Genomic DNA, 4,942 nt, shown 5'->3' on the forward strand with positions numbered 1-4,942 from the left:
ATGTTTGAAATCACTGCAGTGCAGATTATGTGAGTTAAATATGTCAAACAGGGCGTTTACCTCCTGAAAGCAGAAACAAAAAATGTTTATGATATGACAGTGTGCAAATGCATTGATTACACAATTATACAAATGTAAGTCTGCATTTTTGGTACATAATAAAATTATCTTAAGCACGGTTAATTACAAAGGCATTTTACCTCCTTGACCTTTGCAGTAGCAAGGCAGTCACTTCCCTGATTCTAACTTTTCAGTTAATACCACACATGTTTATGTTTAAACAGAGACCTTGACTTTACAGAAGCATAACACAGAAAGTTTTACGTTAAAACGAGCGCTAATAACGTCCAGTATTGATGCACGTCTTCTGCAGTAAAGTTAGACTCAGGCACTAATCTCCTTGTTAAGCAGCCTTGTTATTAAAAGAAAAACACTTATCGATGAAATGTAACGCTGTCCGGACAATTTCCGTGAAGATTTGTGCAGAAAAATGCAGCACAATAAGAAGGCATTCCTATATAGATAAGCGCAAAAGCGGAGCTGTATTACTAGCGTAAGATGGCGGCGTTTTAAGCTCATCCAGTCACGTGATGTCATGTCTATCCATATAAGTCATTGGTTAGGAAACAGAAAGGGGGCGGGGCTTCATGCGTCGCACAAACACGCGCAAAACAACAGGGGCGCAGGTAGGATTTTTGAACTAGAGGAGAACCAATCTTTCAGCAAATGATTTCAACAGAATAAAGGTTTTTTTTTAATTATTATTTTTATTTGGGACTGTTAAATTTGTGTACCACTGAAACCCAACATTAGTCTTCACACAAACGTTGCGCTCTCTGTGCACAAAAATGTAAATTAGTCAAATTAACAGAACATTAATCATCGGTTTTACAGGTGATGTTAATTCTGTACTTGTAGGGAAGGATGAGGGTGGGGATGGGTCAGATTCACCATGAATCTGTTGGGGTCATGTCCTTCCATCCCCAGTGTCATCTGCACCCATGCAAAAGCAGTAAAGTTTAATCATAAACTTGGCACAAAAATTAGGACATTCGATCAATTTTTTTTTCTTTTTTTCTGTAAACAAAACTTCTTGACAATAAATCTTGAAAAGCCTGTTAAGTAGGACCACATTTGTGAGGAAAATGCATTTGCAGAGTTGAGTATGTGGGCTGTGCCTATGAAAAATTGATCCATCAATGCTGAAGAGCTTATTCTGCTACTCACTCTTATTTGGTGTTGTTTACTGGATTGGATGATTGAAGTCTGAAGAAACAAGACATATGGGCAATTTAGCAATTTGCTCATTTAACAAAACATAGGCCTCAGCAGCATGTTGAAGAACCATACACAGCCACAGTAACCTGGCGCCTCCTCATGTTGCTCACCAGCTTGGTCACACACAGCTGCAGGAAGGCATCCCATCCTTCAAACCAGCATTTGTTTCAAGTCAGACAATGTGGTTGTGGAGGTCACTCTGGAACTGTAACTACTATATTGTCAAAAGTTTCCACTTGTCTTGTTTAATCCATAGGGTTTAATATGATGTTGGCCCACCCTTTGCAGCTATAACAGCTTCAACTCTTCTTGGAAGATTTTCCACAGGTTTAGGAGTGTTTATGGGAATTTTCTTCCAGAAGCTCATCTGTGAGGTCAGACCCTGATGTTGGACAGAAGGCCTGGTTCTCAGTCTCTGCTCTGATTCATCCCAAAGGTGTTCTGTCAGGTTGAGGTCAGGACTCTGTGCAGGTCAGTCAAGTTCTTCCACACCAAACTCCATCATCCATGTCTTTATGGACCTTGCTTTGTGCTCTGGTGCTCAGTCATGTCGGAACAGGAAGGGGCCATCCCCAAACTGTTCCCACAAAGTTGGGAGCATGAGATTGTCCAAAATGTCTTGGTATGCTGAAGCATTAAGAGTTCCTTTCACTGGAACTAAGCGGCCGAGCCCAACTCCTGAAAAACAACCTCACACCATAATCCTCCCTCCCCCAAGCTTTACACTTGGCACAGTGCAGTCAGACAAGAACTGTTCTCCCGGCACAGCTGGCATCCTACTATGGTAACACACTGGAATTCACTGAGCTCCTGAGAGCGACTCATTCTTTCACAAATGGTTGTAGAAGCAGTGTGCATGTCTAGGTGTTTGATTTTATCCACCTGTGGCCATGGAAGTGACTGGAACACCTGAATTTAATAATTTGGATGGGTGAGTGAATACCTTTAGCAATGCGGTGTATGTTGTGAACGTACATGTGATGTAACAAATTAATATTATTTACAAAAGAAATTACCACAATTATTTTTCTTTAAAAAAATATGCAACACTTACAACAAGCAATAACGAAAATGAAAATAGACACTAATTTATAATGAATATTTTAGCTGTTTTTTTAATGAAGTTTATTCAAAATAGGTCGTTTTCAAGATGAAGTCATGATAACAGAATTGTGAACTTGTCAAAGTCCATGACAATCAAGATGCTCTTGTCTCCAATTAAATGCATGTCCGTGAAAATGAAAGGCATGACAGGAAAACCCTCATCTTTGTTTGATTAGATCCTCCCTTTTTATTGCCGACAACAACATATTTGACAGATCAGGGAGTGAGATAGTGACACATAAGGTCGGGAAAGGTCAGCACCACCCACGGTCGAGCGTACAGAAATCACACGCTTTTAAAAAATCTTTCTACCTCTTGTTTATGAAAGACACGTGGTATATAATAATTGTAAACACCTGATATCAACCTGACCTGCAACAAACCGGTCGCGACAAAGCACACTAGAAGCAAACATTTTGTGAGAAGTGGCTGAGTCATACAGACAGAATGACAAAGCTGGCTCATCAGAGTGACCGATCAACACTCCCCACCTACCATGGAGGTATCAGAGCAGACCCAACACCACGTTACGAGGCCTCGGGGCCTCTTTGTGAGATGTTTGAGCGAGTTTTTTCCTATGATCTCCACCTCTGTCCACTGATAGTAAAAACAAGTGGAAGAAAATGAGCTAATGCTTTGTTGTGGAGCGCTGTAAAGTCAGGACAGATGACACATTTCAACTCTGACATTTTTTTTGGTTGTTTTTTTAAAGAGGAAAAGGTTGACACACAGATCGTTGAGAAAGATCCAGCGGGCAGCTGGATCCTAAAGCAAAACTCTGATACTGAAACAAACACACTGGTACTTTAATCATAACTGCAAATGCTGGCATTTATGGTGAACGACATTCAAAACTGTAAATAAAAAATACAGAGTTTTAAAAAAAAAGCTAAGTATTCAAATCAACTTAACCTGTTTAAAAGTCATCTACCAAATCATGTTGGATCTATTACTGAGAAAGGTAACCACTGAAGACTCCATTAGAAACAGTTTACGTGAATCTTGTGTGTATTCATATCAAGTATTACAGAAAAAACGGAAACACAGACTTGTTTAGGCGCCGTAAGACTTGCTTCACATGTTGTGTTTTGATACAACAGTTTAAAAGAAGGTACAGTGACAATTTAGTGGTTCACCTAGTTGTTTGTCTATTTTCCCGACTGCAGCGAGCATTACTTTTACCAGGTCAAGTGAAATGGAAACTTGTTTTCACACTTCAGTTTCTGCAAAGTAATGAGTAAAAATGTACTTAAATAAGTGATTTTAGGTTGTAAACAAGACTCCAGCTACATGTTCCATTTCCTGTTAGCGAGGCACCAAAAAAAAACAACAGATGTGATTGTATTTAATGTTCATTAGTGAGTGTTGATCCCACATATCTCCTTAAAGGGATAGGCTGGTCATTTTTTAAAGTGATGTCCTGTCAAATAATAATAGCAATAGTTAGTGTCTTATCAGTCATCATATCGGTCACCGGATGACAGCGGCTCAGGAGGTGAGGGTCCGTCCTGTAACCGGAGGGTTGCTGGTTCAAGCCCCCGCTCTGTCTGTCTCAGCCGTTGTGTCCTTGGGCAGGACACTTCACCTGCCTTGGTGGTCAGAGGGCTCGGTGGCACCGGTGTGATGGCAGCCTCACTTCTGTCAGCCTGCCCCAGGACAGCTGTGGCTACAATGTAGCTCACCACCATCAGTGGATGAATGGGTGAGTGACAATGTAGTGTGAAGCGCTTTGGGGTTCTTGGACTAGATAAAGCTCTATACAAGTGCAGGCGATAGAGTACGGAGTTTGGAAAACAAGGGCAGAAGTCTTGGTCCAGGCTAGGCTAACAGCTACCCAAACAAGGGGATGTTTTATAAGTCAAAAAAATTATTTAAAACAAATCTCTCAAACCGGCATGAAAGAACACTGAATTAGTTGATATTAAATCTCTACATTTTTGCATGAGAGTATTTGTTTTGTTTGTTGCAGTTTTCTCAACTGAAAATTGACAGTGAATGTAGGTGAGTCAAGATGACAGACGACCCTTTTGTCCTGGCTTACCTCAGACTCGCCATTATCCCATCACTCCGGTGAAAATTAAACATATTCCTTCAAACTGAGGACATTCGAAGCACTATCTAGAACAGGTAAGATGTTAATCATTCATAGTATCCCACTTCAAAAGACCTGAACTACTGACAGTGTTGTTCACACTTTGGTTCCACAGTTGTTAAGATATATACCTTCAGGGTTATGTCCTGTATGGAGGAGTTTGGTTATTCTTTACCCACATGTTACCCTTCTTGTCTTCTGAGTGTACAGATTCATTAACCCCTAAAATTTGGGGTGTTATGGATAAATATGTTAGATAATTCCCTCCGTCTCTCCTCCGGCTCCTCGGGCCAGCTCACCTCCCTTCCACCCCTCCATCGCTTAGTCACTGCACAGATGTGTCATTGTTTCTATGACTTTGGAGGTTCATGCCCACTGAAGCGCAGCAAGATCTTTGTAGTGCCAAAACCATACCAAAATACAAGATTCTCTACTTCATACCCCCCACCCCACCCCCACCCCCCCCTT

At 40.9% G+C, this 4,942-nt stretch overlaps 1 protein-coding gene across 2 annotated transcripts in view; it reads left to right on the forward strand.

The window, feature by feature from the left end:
- Window positions 1–4,027: 4,027 nt before the first annotated feature.
- msmp1 (microseminoprotein, prostate associated 1) overlaps window positions 4,028–4,942 on the forward strand; it is a 3,078-nt gene continuing 2,163 nt past the window's right edge. The window contains exons 1-2 of one of the 2 annotated variants that reach the window (XM_037976446.1): window positions 4,028–4,084; window positions 4,352–4,509. The gene's annotated coding sequence lies outside the window, so the exon portion shown is untranslated. Of the gene's footprint in view, window positions 4,510–4,942 lie in introns of both variants that reach the window. The other variant, XM_025009856.2, reaches the window with a different exon arrangement.

The sequence above is a fragment of the Kryptolebias marmoratus genome, linkage group LG7 (genome assembly GCF_001649575.2).
Source record: "Kryptolebias marmoratus isolate JLee-2015 linkage group LG7, ASM164957v2, whole genome shotgun sequence".
In the NCBI taxonomy this organism is placed as follows: domain Eukaryota; kingdom Metazoa; phylum Chordata; class Actinopteri; order Cyprinodontiformes; family Rivulidae; genus Kryptolebias; species Kryptolebias marmoratus.